Raw genomic sequence first — 22,237 nt, 5'->3', positions numbered from 1 at the left:
ACTTCATGGTGAACCGTGGTTCCATGATATCCGGGAATACATCAAGATGGGGGTGTATCCAGTACATGCCACATGTGATCAAAAGAGAACAATTCGATGTTTGACTAGTAGATTTTTCTTGAGCGAGGGAGTCTTGTACATGAGAACACCAGATCTGGGATTGCTGAGGTGCATAGACGCTAAACAAGCTTCGACTATTATGGCCGAGTTCATTCCGGAGTTTGCAGGCTGCATATGAGCGGATATGTTTTGGCAAAGAAAATTCTTTGAGCGGGGTATTATTGGCTCACTATGGAACGAGATTGCATTAGCTTTGTGCGCAAGTGTCATCAATGCCAGGTACACGGTGATTTGATTCATTCTCCACCATCTGAGTTGCATATAATGTACACACCTTGGCCCTTTGTTGCTTGAGGCATGGATGTCATTGGACCAATTGAGCCAACAACATCAAATGGGCACAGGTTCATTTTGGTGGCCATCTATTATTTCACTAAGTTGGTTGAAGCAATGACTTTCAAATCTGTGACCAAGACGATAGTGGTAGATTTTGTTCATTCAAATATCATTTGCTGGTTTGGAATCCCAAGGTAATCATTACGGACAATGGTGCTAATCTTAACAGTCATATGATGAGAGAGGTATACCAACAGTTCAAGATTACGCATCAAAATTTCACCCCGTATCACCCCACGGCAAAATGGAGTTGTTGAGGCGGTCAATAAGAACATAAAGAAGATACTTCGAAAGATGGTGCAAGGTTCTAGGCAATGGCATGAAAAGTTGCCTTTTGCTTTGTAGGGTTACCGAACTACTGTTCGTACTTCAGTAGGTGTAACTCCTTACTTGTTGGTATATGGTAATGAAGCAGTTATACCTGCAGAAGTCAAAATTCCATCCCTCCGGATTGTTGCTGAAGCTGAAACTGATGAGGATGAGTGGGTCAAAACCCGATTGGAGTAGTTAAGTCTGATTGACGAGAAATGACTGGTGGCAGTGTGTCATGGACAATTGTATCAGAAGAGAATGGCAAGAGCATACAACAAAAAGGTGCGTCCCCGGAAATTTGAAGTGGGTCAGCAAGTATTAAAACACATCCTTCCACATCAGATTGAAGCTAAAGGCAAGTTTGCCCCAAATTGATAGGGGTCGTTCATTATAACAAGAGTGTTGTCTAATGGTGCTTTGTATTTTACAGATATAGAAGGCAAATGTGTAGATATGACTGTCAATTCTGATGCAGTCAAGAGATATTATGTATGACTTATTTGGTTTGTCTAATTGTGTTGTTTGTATTTGGCATGTTTTGGAGATTAGAATGATGAAGGCATTTTATTCTGCTATCTAAACACTTTATCCTTTGTTACCCCTTTTGAGCCTTATTTACTTTCTTTTATATCCCTCTTTTGAAATCAGAAGCAGAGTTTAGAAATACAGATACAGAAAATATAAATAAAAAAGAGAAAAAAGGAAAAAGAGAAGAGAAAAATGGAAAAAAATAAAGCAAAAGAAAGAAAAGAAAAAGAAAAGAAAAGAAAAGAAAAAAGAAAAAGATAAAAGTAACAAAAATAAAGCAATTCCTATGTCTTGAACTACGTTTGACCCGATTCCTTTTAAGGATACGTAGGCAGCCTCACGGTTTGGTCCCATCAAAATAAAAATTCAAAATTCCCCAGACTCAAAGAAATTGGGGCAGAAGTTGTGGTTTTGTAAAAGATCTGATTCCAAAAGTTGTAACTCTGAACACTTTCATTTTTAAAGCTATTTCAATCCTACATGCCACTTTTTTATTTATAACCCTATCCAAAAGCCTAAATTACAGTCCAAAGAACGACCTTTCGATAAATCTTTGAAGAATGCCAAGTCGAGCGAGATGGAGGTCTGATTCACGTCATGGGCAACACTCCATTCTACATAAGGAAAAATGAATAAATGAGAGTCTTATTGGTGAAAACCCTTACGGGCACCATAAGGCGATGGAAAGCTGAGAGAAAACTAAAATGAGAGAGTCTTATTGGTGAAAACCCTCGCGAGCACCGTAAGGCGACCGTGAGTCGAGATATGAACAAATGAAAGAGGTTTGTTGGTGAAAACCCGTCAGGGCATTACAAGCCGAATGAGGCCTGCGACTTTGCAGAGAGATTGGATTATGGAAAATCCTGGTTGCGAAGTATGAAGACGGGGCACAAAATAAAATATGATTAGGTGAATGGTCTGGGCTGATTAATCTGAAATGCATGTCATAATCGTTGGTACCAGCTGCTTCGCTCAGATAAGTCATAATCTGAAATGCATGTCATGATCGTTGGTGTCAGCTGCTTCAATCATCTTTTTTCAAACTTTCTTCTTTATTCCTAATTCTCGAAGTCACTTCATTTCATTTTCTTTTGGGTCTACTTCTCTAAGTCTTTTCCAATGTTAACCTTGTTAAGAAAGCAAGAAAGGATTTCAAAGCTTATTACCAACTTTCAATTGCACAAGGCAAAGTGCGGCCAAAGCATACCAGAAATAGCATGTTTCAAAATGAGAAGTAAGATGTTAATGGGGGTTCAAGTGGTCAAGTGGTTTCGTGAATTTTGAGGAAATATAGAGGTTCAAATTGGAAGGACATAAATGTAAAACAGTAGGATGAGTGTGAGGCACTCGGGTCATTTAGAGTTCTATGGTTGAGGTTCGATCAGAGGATCAAACAATTCTTTGCTATCCCAAGACAGCTAATCGGAACAAAGCACAGTAGTGGAAAGGCCACCTTCAGCAAGAATGTCACAAACTAACCACCACATTTTCAGACTGATAAGATTTTCTTTGATTGAAACAGGGGCAGGAAATCTCGTGTTCTGGAGGAACCATTTATGAGGAAAGATTGCGCCAGATAGGTTCAACCGTAAGTTCTTAGTAACCTCCTGAATAATGGAATTTAATTTAAAATTTTTGGGACCCTCCGAGATAACGGGATTTAATTTAAAATTCTCAGGACTCTCCTGGATGATGGGATTTAATTTCAAGTTTTCAGGACCTTCCTGGATAATGAGATGTAGTTTTAAGTTGTCAGGACCCTCCTGGATAATGGTATTTAGTTTTAAGTTTTTAGGACCCTCATAGATAATGAGATTTAGCGTAAGTTTTACCTTTAAGAAATAGAATTTAGCTTTCAAGTTTTCATTCTTAATATGAGATTTAATTTTAGTTTTCAGGGCCCCCCTGGATAATGGGATTTAGCTTTTAAATATTTAGAGCTCTTTTAGATAACAAGATTCGATTAACACTCACAGATGTTCCGGTACCAAACTGGGGCAGAAACGTTTCTTTTGTTTTGTATATTTTGTCACAGTTGCAGCCTCCCACCTGGAAAACAAGGGAATTCATTTCAAAGTTTAAACAGCAAGCGCCCACGTAGAAAACAAGGGAATTCATTTCAAGTTTAAGCATCAGGCGCCCACTTGGAAAACTAGGGAATTCATTTCAAAGTTTAAGCATCAGGCGCCAACCTGGAGAATAAGGGAATTCATTTCGAGTTTAAGTTGCAGGCGCGCACCTGGAAAACAAGGGAATTCATTTCAAAGTTTAAACATTAGGCGCCCACCTGGAAAACAAGGGAATACATTTCGAGTTTAAGTTGCAGGCGCCCACCTGGAAAATAAGAAATTCATTTCGAGTTTAAGTTACAGGCGCCAACCTAGAAAACAAGAGAATTCATTTCAAGTTTAAGCATCAGGCGCCCACCTGGAAAATAAGGGAATTTATTTCGAGTTTAAGTTACAAGTGCCCACCTGGAAAACAAGGGATTCATTTCGAGTTTAAGTTGCAGGCGCCCACCTGAAAAACAAGGGAATTCGTTTCAAGTTTAAGCATCAGGCGCCCACCTGGAGAACAAGGGAAGTCATTTCAAAATTTGTTTCGAAATTATTTCAAGTTTCAAGTCAGTAGCAGGCACCCACCTGGAAAACAAGGGAATTCATTTCAAAGTTTAAGCATCAGGCGCCCACCTGGAAAACAAGGGAATTCATTTCGAGTTCAAGTTGCAGGTGCTCACCTGGAAAACAAGGGAATTCATTTCAAGTTTAAGTATCAAGCGCCCACCTTGAAAATAAGAGAATTCATTTCAAGTTTAAGTTGCAGGCGTCCACCTGGAAAATAAGGGAATTCGTTTCCAGTTTAGGCATCAGGCGCCTACCTGGAGAACAAGGGAAGACATTTCAAAATTTGTTACAAAATTATTTCAAGTTTCAAATCAGTAGCAGGCTCCCACCTGGAGAACAAGGGAAATCATTTCAGAATTCAATTCGAGTTAGCAATAATAGAAGCTCTCCTCGAGATTGCGAGTCGACAGTTCAAGATGCACGGCAGAACTGCAGAAGTTTCAAGATCAAGTTTGAAGATATATAGATAGGAATCTTGTAACTCATAGATCATAGATTAGCCTAGCTTCTTTTCATTTTTCATTTCGGTATAATAAGGAATTTAGCAAGCAGTAGCAGCAGCAGTAAAATCACAGCTTCTCGGTAATCCCAGCTACCAAAATTTCCATAACTACACTGACCTTATTCCTTTATAGCCAAGGATATGTAGGCAACCTCGAAAGCAAGGTTCGGTCAGATCTTTCACAAATGCTTCCCACGGAGTATCCAAGCGGGTAAAAATAGCTCGTATTTTCTCACTTTATCTTTGCCCGAGAACTCTTCGTGTTCCCGAGCAAAGAGGGGCAACTGTGAGCACGTGATTTTTCCCAACCTAAAATACTACTACAAAATCACAAAATAGATTTTGTAGTTTATTTTAATTTTATAAAAAAATTAGGAATATTTGTTTAATTATATGCATTTTAGGTGCATTTTTGCATACATTGAAAGCATAGAAAATACCCAAAAATTATACATTCGAGTTTTATGCATTGCATTTTTAGTTTGGTAGTTGCATTTTAGTTTAATTGTTAATTAATCACATCAACAAAACAAAATCAATATATATATATATATATCTTGTTCCATTTTTTAGTTTTAGTTTTAGTATTTTTCTTTCATTAGGTCTAAAATCAATTAATTATTTTAGTGTTAGAATTAGCTAATTAAGTCAATTTCATTATTAGGTTTTGTTTAGGATTTAATTTAGGGTCAATTAAATTTAGTAGTGTTTGGTAATTAGTATTAATTAGTTTAAAATTAAGTCAAATAATGAAAGAGGGAAAATTTGGTCTTAAAACTCGAATTGGGCTTTGGAAATTGCTGAGCCCAATAGCCAGTTTGGCCAAGCTTCTTTTTGGCCAAAAGTGCTTTTTTTGGCTAAAAGCACTTTTGGTAAAAAATTGAGGTGTTTGGTCAAGCTTTTGGAAGGAAAAAAAGTGCTTTTGAGGAGAAGCAGAAGCCGTTTTGGAGAAGCAGAAAAAAGTAGCTTCTCTCCAAAAGCACTTTTTTGAGAAGCACTTTTAAGAAAAGTACACTTAGAAGCAGTTTTTTAAAGCTTGGCCAAATACTAATTGCTGCTCAGAAGTGCTTTTCAAACTAATTAGCCAAACACAAATTGCTTCTCACCAAAGGTACTTTTGAGAAAAGCACTTTTGAAAAAAGCACTTCTCAAAATAAGCTGATTTTTGCAGCTTGGCAAAACGGGCTACAAATCTCCTTCTCTTCAAACCGCCCATCCCAATCCCCTTACCCGGTCCAATACCCCTCACTAACCAAACGACGCCGTTTTGTCTGCCTAAATCCCAACCGTTGATCTCATTTGATCAAACGGTTGGGAACTCACCACCCACCCGCTATATAACTATCCTAACACACCCCAACCCCCTCAAACCCCCCTCTTCCCCTCATTCTGTCTCCCTCCCAAAGACTAGAAACCCTAGCCGCCCCAAAATGCTCCCACTATATTAGCCGGCAGTCACCATTCAACCATGTCCAAACAACCCTAAATTCATGTTCTACACTCCCCTGGCACTCCTAATCCTCAATCCCATATCAATTTCCCCAAAAGCTCGGCCAAATCCGGTCAATTTCAGATCTGGTGACATGCAAAAAACCTAAGTCCCATGCCTTCAAGTTTCCAAAGATGATTTGGCCTGAAACTGGTGTTAATCGTTTGTTCTCAACAAGAACATTTGATTAACACTTATTTCGGTTTGAATTAGAGAAGGTCAGAGTTCCGCGTGAGCCAACTGCCCGTCCACCTAGTATAGGTATCTCTGTTCCTCTTTTCCTCTTTAATTTCCTTGTTTCTTTTTCTTCTTCTTTTCCTTTCTCTTCTTCTCGCCTTCTTTACTCTGTTTTCTTTTATTTTACTTTTCTTTTGACCGAAAAATGAAGAAGTTTAGGTAGTCATAATTTATGGATTGTTAGGTTTTTCTCTTTCTTAGTCAATAGGTTTTAAGGTTCATTAATGTATGTATTTTGCTTCAGAATCATCAGTTTGTCAATTGTTCGATTAGGTTGTTAATTTGGTTTAATTCGTGCCTATTTTAGCTTAGTTCTTAAATATGGTTAGTTTAATGTTAAGCAGTGTTTATTCTGTTTGTTTGATTTGTTCAAATTGTTGTTATATTCTCTTTTGTTTAATTAACCAGCTAGTTTTAGGTGATAGCATTAGCTTAGTTCTCTCTGAATTTCATTGTTCACTAGATTGCTATGATTATGTCACTTTTTAGGGCCTCTATTGTTTTTTGGTTTGGGAAGAAGAAGCCCATTCATTTGGGCCTGAGTTTTGGGGTCAGATGGCCCATGTTTGGTTTAGTTTGGGAGGTAAATACAGGGGTGTCAAGGGTTATTTTGGGTATCTTAGGCCTAAGGAATATTTTCTATTAGGGGAGAAGCTTCTAGAGGATGAGAAGAGACTTGTATGCCAAGAAATAAAGACAACTCAACTATTTTCAGGGACTAGAAGGTGAAATAACTAAGTTTAAAGAGGTAAAAGGAAAATTAGGGAGTGAGGATAGGGCTGCCCTAGAAGTGCCTATATAAGGATCCTTTCTTCACTCATTGAGGGAGATTTTCAAACCCTAAAAACACTCAAAAAGTTCTACACGGTTCCATTGAGAGCTGGTTTTTATCTCTTCTGATTTTCTTTAGCAAAACCGAAGAAAAAACCTTCTTTGGATTTCTGATTTTCTGGGCTTGAGTATGGATTAAATTGAAGCTGCTACTGCTGTTGACTAACTGTTGTCTCTTACTCATTCTTTGTTGAAGTTCTTACTGCATTTTCTTTTGTTGTATGCAGGTTTGTTCATGAGCTTTGAAGTGATAAGAATGGAATTATAGCATGTTGATTTGGGATATGACTCCGGAATTGTGCTTAGTTAGATGTTTCCTGTTGTTGTTCTTCTTTTCGAATTTGTAATTTCTTTTCAGTTCTGATTAAATACTGTTGATACTAATGCTAGTGTATTCAGATTGTTTAGACGTTCAAGTTAGTGTAGTTCATCCATGTGTGGTTTAGCAGTTTACTATGCCTAGTAGTTGTAATTTATTGGGACTTTGCTAAAAACTATTGAACATATATTGTACTATGTGTTTGAATTGCTGAGTATAATGACATGTTTAGATCTAAGGTAATCCATGAACGAGTTTAGGATTGATCTCTTATTAATTAATATTAGCAGAATGTTAAATAAATTAACTTATAATAGTTGATTAATATTCTGCATTTTCAGCAATTAGGTAATTAATTTCTATGCACAAATGAAATCAGGCCCAAGTGAGGCCTGGACACCAAAGGTCCTTTGTTTAGGATAATTGGGCCTGGTGCTTGGCCCAGATGAGGCAGCTGGTTTTGAACCAAGCTCCATGTGACTGGCTTCTATTTTTCTTCCACTTTTTGGGCTCAAATTCGGCCCAAGTATCTTCAGCATTTTTCTTAAAATTTTATGTCGATAATAAACTGGATTATCATGCTGATGGCATATCTGTACAAAGATGGGCCTGGTACTTGGCCCACTCGAAGCTGTTGTGGCCTATTGCCTTTGTCCATATTTCTGGGCTCGATTTCGTGCCCAGTTTTCTTATTTTCCTTTAAAAGATCTTTAGATAATATTGGGCTTACTGATGGCCCATAATTCTTTTAAATAATTAAGGGGCCTGGCTTATATCACTATACATTCTCATAATTCGTGTCCTTTTTTTGAATTGAATTCCCAAACTTAGTTTAAAACACGAACCTTCGTAGTTTTCTTTAGGCGCGCTATAATAAAATTATCATGGTTGCGGGTACGGTTCCCATGACGTAGTTGTGATACGTAATTTCTAAATCCAGGGGTACATTTATGTGATACGGCCACAACTTCTAATAATGTTAATAAATTAAATATGTTGTAGATCGTGGCTACGGTTCCCGTGATACGCGCAATGTGTACCAAATAAATAAGTGTACGATAATCGTAACTTGTTCCAGAATAATTTTATAAATAATTAAAAGCGGCTAGAAAGATAAAAATGCACAATAGGTATAAAAATATGTAATTAATCAGATAAATAGGCCATTAATAATAGTGGAGTGACCGTGCTAAAATTACGGAACCTGGGAATGCCTAACACCTTCTCCTGGGTTAACAGAATTTCTTACCCTGATTTCTGTGTTTCGCGGATAGTAAAACAGAGTCAAACTTCCTCGATTCGGGATTTAAACCGGTGACTTGGGACACCATAAATTATCTCAAGTGGCGAATCTGAACTTAAATAAATAATCTTGTTTCGATTATTGTCTCTTTAATTGAAAAAACTCCCTTATACCCCTTTCGGGGTAGAAAAAGGAGGTGTGACGTATGCGCTTTATGTTTTTATTTCTCGGGTTCTTTGTTATTTTAATACTACAACACAAAAACAAACATATCAACTTAACATAATTTAAATTCGGTACAGCTAGTGAAAATACATGACACGGAAAATATAAAGATAAAATACGACACTCAACACATGCATGTGTTTATTTAGTCACTATCGCCCAATATTCTCTTCTTCAACCACTTAAATTTCTCTTCTGACCTATTTTTTTCTTCTTCCGCCTCTTTTAGTTTCTCTTCCACTTCCGCAAGTTGTCGTTGCATCTTAAAGATCTGGAGTTCGTATTCACTGGTCATAATCCAAACATATTGCAAACAATGTTTGTAGTATTCCTGATAAATAGGTTCATCATACCATTCTTAAAACCTACATTGATTTCCGTCCTATAAATGGGGATTATAATACAACACTATCAATTATCAAGTTACATAAAAAATATTAACAAATATTTTTTGCAAAACAATAACGTACAAGTTGTTGACCAACACTATCGATCCCTACCTTGAAAAAGATATGCTAGGTTGCTACACTGACTTGAGTGATGACAAGTGGTATAGTGTGCGTACCTTGGAAAATCAGCCTATCAACATACACAGTGACCTCAAAGTTGCTGGGCATATTATTGAGGGCGAAGCGCATTCTACAAAGCCTGAAGGTATGCGAATTTGGGGCGAAAAACTACAATAGGTTCCCCTTTACTCAAAACGGTGTGATTACAAAATAATATGTCACTGGCATGGGCTTGTTGTGCCACATGAACTGTCTACAGCCTTCTAAACAAACACATACAAAGATGAACCAGAAGTGATTAAACATCTGATGAAGGAGATTCTAGAGATGGAAAAAGTACTAGTTGTTCATCATGCAATGGATGATCTTAACTTCTTGGGAGGAACAGAGTATCAATACTAGGATTTATTAGAAAATGATAAATTTCATAGAGACAATGATTATCCTGTTTTCCCAAAAGTTATCAAGTGGGAGGGACTACCTAAGTTTCTTCCACAGACGTTGGACGTAGGTGTCCCATATTGTTGTAGAAATAGAGCAAGTGGTCTTCTTGATGATAGTGATGAAATGCAAAAAATGTGTGTCAACTGGGGCCTAGATTACGATGCCCTCGGTCACGAAGGGTATGTACACGATGTTGATGAAGAAATTGAAGACAGTTACAATGAAATAGTGCCAGACAACGACGATAATGGCGAAAAACAATTGCTTTTTTTTTCTTGGGGTGTATGATAAATTGTTGTACTGAAGTATTAATGCTAAATATTAATAAGACTTAACACCAATGGAAACATAATTTTATTTCATACATTATTCAAGATGAACATGTGCATACACTCATTACAACAAATTACTGGAAAAAAATACTACGTGGGCACATTGGAAGAACTTCCACCAGGAGCTGAATTACCACCGCTACCCAAACCAGCTAAAGGACATTTATGACTGTTGTGTCCTATTTGCGAGCATATGCCATATTTACGTGTATAAACAGTATCACCAATATCCATTTGGTTCCGTATAGACGTTCTTTTTGCACTTGTCGCTGATGCAAATACTCCTTGTTACACACCATTTTAAATGGTTTTGACGGCCAATAATTCTCAGCACTCACTAGCTGCAATTGCTCATTATAAGTGTTTAAGTATGAAGCAACACTATATTCCTTATCAATATAGCTGGTTACCGCGAAACCTGTATGTTGAAAGCACTTCATGGCATGCGAGCACGACATGTGGTAGATGGACCATTTCCCACAAGAGCATAACCTTCTAACTTCATTTACGGTATGCCTATTATTCCCCCAGTTTTGATGGATAGTGCTGCGAACTTCAAAAATATTTTGCTCGTTGCAATACTGTAAATATGAATGCCAATGTGCTCATCTCCTATATTTCTCAAATCTTTTCATTTGTATTGGCATAAATTCAATACCCCTCTCCGCCATCTGCTTGAATGACATCTGCACCATAGCAGTGACAGGCAATCCATGTGTTGACTTCAATAACCTGTTGAAAGACTCTGCCACGTTTGTAGTCAGAATTCCCCATAGTCTGCCACCATCTGTATGCAATGTCCACTTGGCAAGCTCATGTCGCATCAACCAATGATAGGCTCTTTCGTCTTTCTGCCTGATCAATTCCATGCGCCTCCTGAATTTACTCTCTTGGTAATCTGTTGCAGCCATCCACATTAAATCATGCAAGTCCTTGTTGGGATATTCCTTCTAAAAATTGGCCTTCAGGTGCCTCACACAGAAACAGTGGTATGCATACGGTTCCTACCATGCAGGAAAATGCTGTACAGAACTTAAAATACTGCCACGCCGATTATATATTAGACAAATACATAAACATTGTATGACAACGTGCTCTTTCAAGTGGTTAAAAAATAGCGTCCTTGTATCTTGGCTTTCATTGGTGCAAATAGCAAAATCTAGGGGAAATATACTTCCATTAGCATCTACTGCAACAACGATCAACAAATTAATATCATACTTCTCATAGACATGAGTGTTGTCTATCGATATTACCGACCGGTAATGCACAAAACTATATATTGCTGGTTTAAATGCCCAGAACACATATCTGAATATATGTTTTGGTATTCCCGGACTCCACTCAAGATTCCATTCAACAACAGTCCTGGGGTTAGAGTGTTGCAATGCGTCCATGTACCTGGTTAAAATGTTGCAATGCGGCCATGACTTATCCTAGTTACCATAAACAATTTCAAACACACGTTTGCGCCCGAGAAATGCATTTCTTTTAGTAATGATACACCCATATTCCGGGTGGACAAATGTAATACATTCTTTGATCTTGTACCTTATGGATGCTTCAATGTGTGGAATCAAGACAAGACAAATCAAGTCAACATCTAAGTTAAAGTGATTCTCACACAATGTGTTCATTTCACAATTGTGGGTGCCAATGTATTTATCCACAACCCACATATTTATTTTCTTCTTCCTCGCACGCAGCATCCAATTACAATCCATAAACAATCTATGACAAATAACCTTGTATACAGGGATGACTCTGCTACCATCATCTCATGGCACTCTTTTACGTTGTACATTCGCACCGCCCTACTTAGGTGTATTTTATCAGGAAAAAGCATGCCCTTTGACAGCATTGTTGATCTAGATTCATCCCACATTGTTGTTCGAATTCCGTCAATATCCCTTATGAGGGAATCCACATCCGGCATACTTGGCAAATGATCAAGGTAGCTAATCTTTCTTGAATGAAACGACACGTGAGACTCGTACACTCTTGGTCTAACGAGAGGTGGAACATGCTCCCTCGTCAAATCAGGTTCAGCATTCTCTTCCTCCTCATCATCACCCTCATCAGGGAAGGGTGTGTTATCTCCAGACTCATCGGCATTGTTGTCATAATCACTATTCTCTTCCTGACTCTGTGCATATGCTAGATCCCGATTAAATATGTCGTCTTCGGGCAATTGAGTAAGGACGGGACCATCAAGTTGCTCGTTTTCACTGCACAATCAATAAAATAATGAGTTACTCAAATTGGTCCAAACTTTACATATAACTTTATATATTCACTTACAAATCATAATGTGTTGATATGCCATGATGCACATTATCCTTTTGATGATGACTCCCGAATAGACCGCCATGATCCAACACACCAAAACTAAGCATATTTCAATTGGATGTTGGTTCATAACTTGTAAAATTTATATCTGGTCGATACCCTCTGTGGAATATATGAGTGTTAATACAAATTCAATAGACAAAAATATACATCGTAACACAAAGGAAAATTGAAGTTTACCACTCGATTTGTGGATTATGTAAACTAGCGGAGAAATTATTTCCTCGCTCCTCATTCACCCGTGGAGATAAGTTTAGATCAGGCCAAACTCTTTTAGATGGGACCTGTTCGGCTAAAACTACTCCAAAATAACCACCCGATGATTGAGGGATATACCTACTTTGCACAACCTCATTATTGCAAACGTCTTCAACCTTTACGTATATTTCCAACAGTTTTATCACAATAAATTCTCGGTATTCATCCAGAGTTCTTAAAAAATCTCTCAGAGTTTCATCGTCTTCGATGCTAAACTCACCATAACAAGCAACCCCTTACGAAGTCACAGAATAGGGATATCTTTCGATTACTTTAATATTCACCGAACGTTTGCTCACACTCATTTTTTTTACATAACAACGATACCAATATATCGTACTCCATTGTAAGTTATAATTTAATATGACACTGTAGAGATAAACTACAGCTTACTGAGTTATTCGCCACCACAACCTCACTCCCCCCTTTCTCCTCCCCATTATAATGAAACCCTAATTCTTCGCTCTTCAGATATTATGACAAAGTGCAAAACAATTTAACGAAGAAATATTTCACAAGACTTGAGAATATTTCTGAATGGATTTTTAAAAAATCCTTAACATCTTTAAATAAGTCAAAAACCAATTCGGGGGGTCGAATTTTTTGAGGTATAACGCCTTAAATAAGGGCGCTATGCCCATTTGAATTATTGTTATGTCAGCTAAGCCCAGAAGAATTATTGGTGGGCCCACATAATATGTATAACGCGGTAAGGAAGGGCTTTATATGTATAGCACCTTTTAAAAGGGCGCTATACTTAATTGGGCAAACAGTCATTAAGGCGTTATGTATAAAATGGTCACCATTTTTTTTTCTACACATTTTGGTTCTTTGAGTCTAAAAGAACCATATTTATGTTCCGGACTCTTGATAATGGTAGGGGTATATATCCCGAAAGTATAACGAAGGTTAAATATAGATGATATTTAAAAATAGAGGGGTATATTTGAACCTTTTCAATCATGGTTCTGTTTTTTCCTTTTTATTCTATATACGTCATCCTAAGGGAACGTGTATGCATAATTTGCCTTTTCTTCTCTGATTTCTTGCACCTGTTTTGACTGTCTTTCCATTGCAATGTTCAAACTTATGTTTCAGGGACAAAGATGAATACTAGTGGCTCACAGGAATAGAGGCGGCGAAATGGGTAAAAGAAAATAGTTATCCACCCATATTATCCATTAAAAATGAGTTGGATAATGAACTTTTTAAAAATGAGCCGAATATGGATACGAATCATACTATCCACTTAGAAAATGGTTAACCAAATGGATAACTAATGTGTTTAACTTTTACATTTGTAAAGCCTCAAATTTGGTGTTCCTCAAGTTTGGGAGACTAGGAATTCTCCCATAAGTGATCATATTCAAGAAGTCATGAATAATATGGATATCCATGTTATCTACTGGATAACCAATTTTATATTTGTCTCAAATACGGTCGGATAATTTATCCTTTTTTGAATTATCCATTTTTGGCCCGTGAATATTCGACCTGACCTGCCCGTTTGCCACCCCTACACTGAAAGAATAATGATTTTGAAGAAGTTTGATTGTTTGAATTTGGGTGAGGAAGAAGAGGAGAGAAAAATAGGAAGATTAGATTTTAATACATTATTTTGTATATAAATTGTATATCAAATTGTAATTAAGTTAAAACTTCAATATTGGGAGTAAATAAGTTTCAAAAGTATTATAGTAAGCAAAAATCTCTTATAATATATGCGATATGGGCCCAATCGGGTAAGATTCAAAATATGAGCCCATTTTAGTTGTAGTTCTTGGTCGCTTGATATACTATGTAATTCAGGAATGATCCTATAAGGGGCTGACCTTTAAATATTATCCCCATTTTTTAATGTATTTAATGACCATTTATCGCTTGTCATGAATTACTCTATCGGATTGGTAGATATTATGTTATATTTACTCTATCTATATTGTTAGTTTTTCAGAAACTATATCCATTCGACATGACTTTGTGATTGTTCAATTGTTCACCAATATTTTACCATATTGGCATGACTTTGAATTACTTACATTCGATAACCACCCACAATGGGTGTGTTAGCATTATAATTTTAAAAAGGAAAACTATTTACGTTCTATGTATTTGGTAAGTTATTCATAAACTCTACTCCGTTGGCATAATTTTATGCTTGTTCAATTGTTCACCAAATTGTATCATATTAGAGCGACTTTGTATTATTTGCAATTGACCTATCTATTCAATTATTTATCAAAGTCTATGTAATTCACCAAATTTTAGTTGTAGTTCTTGGTCGCCTTATATACTATGTAATTCAGGAATGACCCTATAAGGGGCTGGCCTTTAAATATTATCCCCATTTTTTAATGTATTTAATGATCATTTATCGCTTCTCATGAATTACTCTATCGGGTTGGTAGATATTATGCTATATTTACTCTATCTATATTGTTAGTTTTTCAGAAACTATACCCGTTTGACATGACTTTGTGATTGTTCAATTATTCACCAATATTTTACCATATTGGTATGACTTTGAATTATTTACATTCGATAACCACCCACAATGGGTGTGTTAGCATTGTAACTTTAAAAAGGGGAATTATTTACATTCTATGTATTTGGTAAATTATTCATAAACTCTACTCCGTTGGCATAATTTTATGCATGTTCAATTGTTCACCAAATTGCATCATATGGGAATTACTTTGTATTATTTACAATCGACCTATCTATTCAATTATTTATCAATGTCTATCCGATTAACATAAATTGTCTCTGTTACTCAACAAAGTGTTATTCGAAATTACAGTTTTAGTTTCAATCGAACCACCGCAAATCTGCTCTAATTAATCTCAAAGCCGAAACAAGACCTCCAAATACCAACACAAACGATCTCCAATAATCATCAATTCAGTCAAAAAATACGAAATCAAGAGGACTCTGTTTGTCTTCTTCAACACTTTCTAAGGGCCAATATGTAGTTTTGAGATTTTTAAAGCAAATCTCTAAATCAGAACTAAAAATTTAAATATAAATTATTAATATTCAACAATTTTAACAATAATCAATTGTTAACTTCCAGTTTTTACCTAGTTTTTACCTCCAAACATGAATTTTAAGTTTTCGATATTGAAGAACTGTGATGTTCTTGGGGAAAAAACCTATTTTCACACCAAAGTAAAAGACAGGGACAATATTTAATGATCAGTTCCTTAGGGGGACAATTGGTGCAATTTTGTGGTGATTGTGTCTTCTTAAAAAGGAGGATTACACTAAGAAAACCAACTGTGTAAAACCTTATGAGGTCTGCGTAGTTGACACATAGCGTGTGTTAGACTAACCGATCAACTTTATCAGTACTTTTTAACTTATTTATGTGTGTGATAAAATTAAAAGTGCTTAAGCTAAAATAAGTTATAAATCATAATTTGGTCATCCCAACTTATAATTTTTTAGCATATAAACACTTTAAGTTTGACCAAAATTTTACTATCCTATCCTTAATATTATTTCATAGTCCCCAAACACACATATACTGAAATAAAATTCCTCTCTCTCTCCATGACTTCACTTCCTCACCTTTTTTACTTCTCTTAAAATCCAGCAACTCCATCGGCTGCCTTCAAGAAACAACCAAGATTTTGAAACTCTTCCACGTAAAAAGTTATAAAGCTTTCTCTTTTATAAAACACTCTTCTTTTATCTTCTTGACTTTATAAAATTCGTTTGCAAGTGTTATAAGTAAGAAAGAACCGTGGTTTACATACTGAAGTTTGATGTTTGTTTTTCTCTATGTTATGAGAGACTTAGATTTAAATATTTTAACTGGTAACTCATAATTATATTTTAGTTTATTTTAAAATTATTTATTTCTATGATTAAATAATCATATTTAATCAATTTTGTATAAGCAAATAAAATGAGACGTAAATTATTTTGTATCTGAATCAATTTGGAATTGAAAATCTTGTAAACAATCACGTTCTTATTACTGTAGACATCATTAAGGACATTTAAGTCAATTTAATATTAAAACATGCTTTTCAACACCTTTTTACCGAACACTCCAGTTGGTTTTATCAGCTTTAACTCTATTAACTAAACACGTAGCTACTTCTTTATTAGGGGTGGACCCACATTGGAGCAAGCGAGTTCAACTTAATCTGGTTCGTCGAAAAATTATGTTATTTGCATATGTAAATTAAACTTGCAAAACGTATATTTAAGACAAATGAACACGTGACGCAACAATGAAGGTTGGCTCAGTGTCGGTGTATACGGTCGAGATCGAATGCCTTCGATCTATGTATTCGAGAGGTAGTCTGAAGTCCGAGTCCAGGCGAGGTCGAGTTCGAGATTAGTTGACCAAACTTGAGCTCGAAGACAGAGTGCAAGGCCCGGGGATGGAAGTTTGAGGAACACTGGGGCTAAGTATGCTCGACCCCGAAATAGTATCGCTATGGATTTGTACTAGAATGAGCTAGATTCCAGCCACGTCCCCAAAGTCATGGCACAAATCCCGGAATAGGATTTTATGATTTCGTACTAGGCGGTTAGATAGCTGTACCAAGAATATTCCTTACTATAAATAGAAATATTCCTTATTTAGGGTTCCCCTATTATATAAAGGGGACCCCAATCATTTATAACATCATCTAATCATTGAGCAAAAAATATACTCTCTACCTTTTCGCCTGCTGTTCATCAGCATTGTCCTTTAGCTCTATTGTTCTTACTTTACTTTTATTACTTAATTGTTCTTATTATTCTAAGCCTACCTCGAGGTCACGAAGCTCGAGGTAACTACTGCTAAGTAACATTGATTCACTTTTATCTTTCATTTCTACTTCATATTTCTTGATTATTAATTCGTATCGAACTAAATCACATATCTTTAAAACCACTAATCAAATTTAATTGTTACTTGTATTTTCGAGGTAAACAGTTTGGCACCCACCGTGGGGTTAAAGATAATAGTGATTATTTGTTTACGAATTCTCATTACACACGTTGCTTTTACACTTTTTCTTGTCAAGATTTTTTGATTCTCAGGCTGAAACATGTCTAGCTCACAAAATGCACCCATTAATGACAACGAAGGTCTTGGAGAAAACAACAACGCAGTAGTCGGTGTACCACCGATAAACCCAAATGAAGTGCCAAATGTGGAACCTGTTGATGTTAGTTCGCACATCGCTTTGAATACAGATCTAGGCGCGGACCACGAAGGAATAAACACGGGAAGCCCGATCCGGTGACCAAAGAACATAAGTAATGGGAGATGGGGGAATCAGTCTCCAAGTGATATTCGAGATGCTGCAACCTCAACAAATCGTCATCGCTCAACTTTAGAGCCAGAAAGAATTCGAAACACAACTAAACCAGTAAACACTTGGCGTACTGAACCAGCGCTAGAAAGGCCCGATGAAAGTGGCTCGGGGATTGACCCCACGATTATGAGAATGCTCGAGGAACTAACTAAGAGGATCGAGTACGGAGAAAAGAAAATTGAAGACAATGATAAAATGGTGGTAACTTATAACTCCCGGATAGACAAGATACTGGGGGAACCTCCAGTTTTGAAAGGTCTAGACACCAAAAAATTCATACAAAAACCATTCCCCCCGAGTGCGGGTCCGATTCCCATTTCCAAGAAGTTTCGCATGACTGATATACCCAAATATAATAGGACAACTGATTCTAACGAGCATACTCATACACTTGTGGGATCAAAGGAAATGACTTGACTGACAATGAAATCGAGTCAGTTTGGTTGAAAATATTTGGGGAAACACTATCAAAGGGAGCCATGATTTGGTATCACAACTTAACTCCTAACTCTATAGATTCATTTCCTATGTTAGCAGATGTCTTCGTGAAAGCACACGCTGGGGCCATAAAGGTGGCCACGAGAAAATCGGATGTCTTCAAAAAAAAAAGGAACGACGAGATGCTAAGGGAGTTTGTGTCCCCGTTTCATATGGAAAGAATGGAATTACCACCGGTCTCCAATGACTGGACAGTACATGCCTTTATGTAGGGTCTGAACGAAAGGAGTTCGATCGCGTCTCGACAGTTGAAATAGAACTTGATGGAATATCCTGTTGTGAGATGGTCGGATGTACCACAATCATTACCAGTCAAAAATCAGGGTCGAGGGCGACCCGTTGTGAGCCCCCTTGGGTTCAGTTCATCCTAATAGATTCGCAGCCAAGCCCCCAAGGGACACAGGCCAGGAATTGAGATTCAACAAAGAATGGTATCAGCCATATGCTGATCGAAGGAACGACAGCTTGAGCCGCAACACTCCTCGGAGCGATCGGAGAAATGATCGAGGTCAAAGTTCTCGGGTACTCATGAGTAAAAGCTGGTTTGATAAGCACACTGACTCTTCCAAGGCCCCTCGATTATCATAGTAAAACTTCAGCATAGTGCATCATGGATTGTCTCAGCTATTGGGAGAATCAAAGACACCAAGTGGCCCAGGCCAATACAGACCGATCCTTCTCAAAGGAACCCGAATTTGATGTGCAAGTGTCATGGCACACATGGTCATCGAATAGAAGATTGCAGACAACTAAGGGAAGAAGTGGCTCGTTTGTTCAACGAGGGCCACCTTTGAGAATTCCTAAGTGATCGAGCTAAGAAAGAGAGAGAGAGAGAGAGAGAGAGAGAGAGAGAGAGAGAGAGAGAGAGAGAGAGAGAGAGAGATGCAAAGTGAATGTATAAGAAAAACCACAACATGTAATCCACATGATCATTGGCGGACTCGATGTCCCTCAACGACCTGTGTTCAAGAGCACAAAGTATAAATCACCAGAGAAAAAATGGACTCGATTTATGTGCCCGAGGACGTCTTATCATTCTGTGACGAGGAAGCAGAAGGCATATCTCATCCTCATAATGATGCCTTGGTAATCTCTATCCTTTTGAATAAAATTCAAGTTAAACTTGTTTTAGTGGATCCAGGTAGCTCAGCAAACATAATCAAATCGAGGGTCGTGGAACAACTCGGCCTACAAGATCAGATTGTACTTGCATCCCGGGTCCGGAATCTCTTCAACATGGAAAGTGAAAAAACAAAGGGAGAAATTATCTTGCCAGTAAACGTAGCCGGGACCATACAAGATACAAAGTTCCATGTTATCGAAGGTGATATGAGGTATAACGCGCTCCTCGAGAGACTATGGATACACAACATGAGGGCAGTGCCTTCAACTCTTCACCAGATGATGAAGTTCCCAACAGAGGAAGTAGTGAAAACAATCTACGGAGAGCAACATGCTGCATAGGAGATGTTTGCAATCGAGAAGTAGTACCGATACAGAGCCTTCAACCTTGGAGAAATCGAGCATCAGAGGTAAACAGGCGGCAAAATAGCAACCACCGCCTTTAGCCTCGATGAAATTAGAGCAACAGGTAATCGGAGACGAAGATGAGGATTTCCTTACTCCCCAAACCTTCGTCATTCCCGAAGAATCCGAAGCAACCAAACCAACTATCGAGGAGCTGGAGCAGGTCATTTTGATCGAATACATGCCCGAGAAAAAGGTATACTTGGGAACGAGATTGACTCTTGAACTCAGGAAAAAACTCATTCAATTTTTTTTTGATAATATGGATTGCTTTGCTTAATCCCATTTAGATATGACAGGGATTACACCGGAGATCACCACGCATCGGCTAAACACCGATCCCAGATTCAAACCGGTGAAGCAAAAAAAGAGGCCTCAGTCCAAGGTAAAGCATGCCTTCATAAAGGACGAGGTAACCAAACTCCTTAAAATAGGATCTATTCGGGAGGTAAAGTACCTCGAGTGGATAGCCAATGTAGTTGTAGTTCCTAAAAAAGGAAACAAACTTAAAATGTGCGTACATTATAAGGACTTTAACAAAGCATGTCCGAAAGAAATGAATATGGGACTTGGGCATATGCCCGGAAACGCATTCCGAGGTCCCCAAGCCCGAGAAATAAATTTTTAAAGAAAATTATTTTTTGAAATTGTTTAAAGGAATTTGAAATGTATTTTGATTAGAACATGTTGGTATCGGGCCTGTATTTTGGTTCCGGTGCCCGGTACATGTCTTATATGTGATTTAAGATAACTTTGTGAAGTTTGGTATGAAACGGATGTCATTTGACGTGATTCAGACCTAAATTGCAAAATTTGATGTTTTAAGAAGTTTGAAATAATTCATTGATTTTTGAGGTTTAATTTGATGATAATGATGTTAATTTGGCGATTTGATAGCACTGATAAGTTCATATGGTATTTTCGAGTTAATACGTATGTTTGGTTTGGAGCCCCGAGGGTTTGGGTGAGTTTCGGATGTGATTTCGAAGGTTTTAAACTCTTAAAAAGTTGTAGGTTTTCTGCTGTTGGTATTCTTATATTTCCTTCTTCGCGTTCGCGGGAGGACCCTCGCAAACACGATATGTTAATTATGTTGAAGGAAATTCCTTCTACACGAACGTGTAACCCAGGTCGTGAACATGAGGCATTGAGGGTCTTCCCTTCGCGAACGTGGGCCTAGTAATGCGAACGCAAAGGCTAATTGAGCCTAAGCAGGGGGGTGGAGCATTAAACCTACGCGGACGCGACCACATTGACGCGAACGCGAAGGCTCGAGGGATCATTTCTCCGCAAACGCGAGCCGTCTTCCACGAACGCGAAGACCTAGCAGGCCTAACCCATCGCTAATGCGATAAACCTATCGCGAACGCAATGAGTAATTTCGCCCAGTTATTTTTTAAGTTCCAAAAACAGAACACATTACGAGATTTTCATTATTTTTCACAAACTTCATCTTCTCCACACCTCTTTGGCGATTTTTGAAGAACTTCTTCACCATAACCTCTTGGGTAAGTAATCTTTAACTTGTTTTCTTCCATTTTTATCAACACCCACAAGATTTCTAGGCCTAAAACATGTGATTAAGGGTAGAAATTAGGGATTTGGGTAGAGTTAGGGCTTTTTGATTATTTGGAAATTTGACCTCGTTTTGGGGTCGGATTTGAAAAAAAATTATATATTCGGGCTCGTGGGTGAATGGGTGATCAGGTTTTGGTCCGAACTTCATGTTTTGAACAAGTGGGCCCGGGGTTAATTTTTGACTTTTTGGGAAGAATGATTAGAAAGTTATAATTAAGCATTAGAATTGGATTGTTTAGCGTTTATTGACGTTATGAAGTCGATTATGTATAGATACAATTGATTTTGAGCCGAATTCGAAAGGAAAGGCGGTGTTTGAGGCTTGAGTTGGCCGTGGAAGTTCGAGGTAAGTGTTCGGTCTAACCTTAGCTTGAGGGATTAGGAGTTGTGTCCTATTTGCTATTTGCTTCTTGTTGAGTACGACGTATTGGCATGGTGACGAGTATCTATACGTTGGTTTTGAGCATGACCGTGAGTCTTAAATTGATATTTGTTGTGTTCTTAAATGATACTACGGATGCTTTAATTGGTGATTCTCGATATTGAGCAAGGATTTAGTTTATTTTCGTGGAAAGTAATTATGATTGAGTATTGGAGTTAGCTAAGATGAGTAGGGATTGAGTTAAGATTGGTTATAGCTGATTCTCCCTTGCCG

The sequence above is a fragment of the Nicotiana tabacum genome, chromosome 6, assembly GCF_000715075.1.
Source record: "Nicotiana tabacum cultivar K326 chromosome 6, ASM71507v2, whole genome shotgun sequence".
Classification (NCBI taxonomy): domain Eukaryota; kingdom Viridiplantae; phylum Streptophyta; class Magnoliopsida; order Solanales; family Solanaceae; genus Nicotiana; species Nicotiana tabacum.
This window is presented reverse-complemented; position numbering follows the sequence as displayed.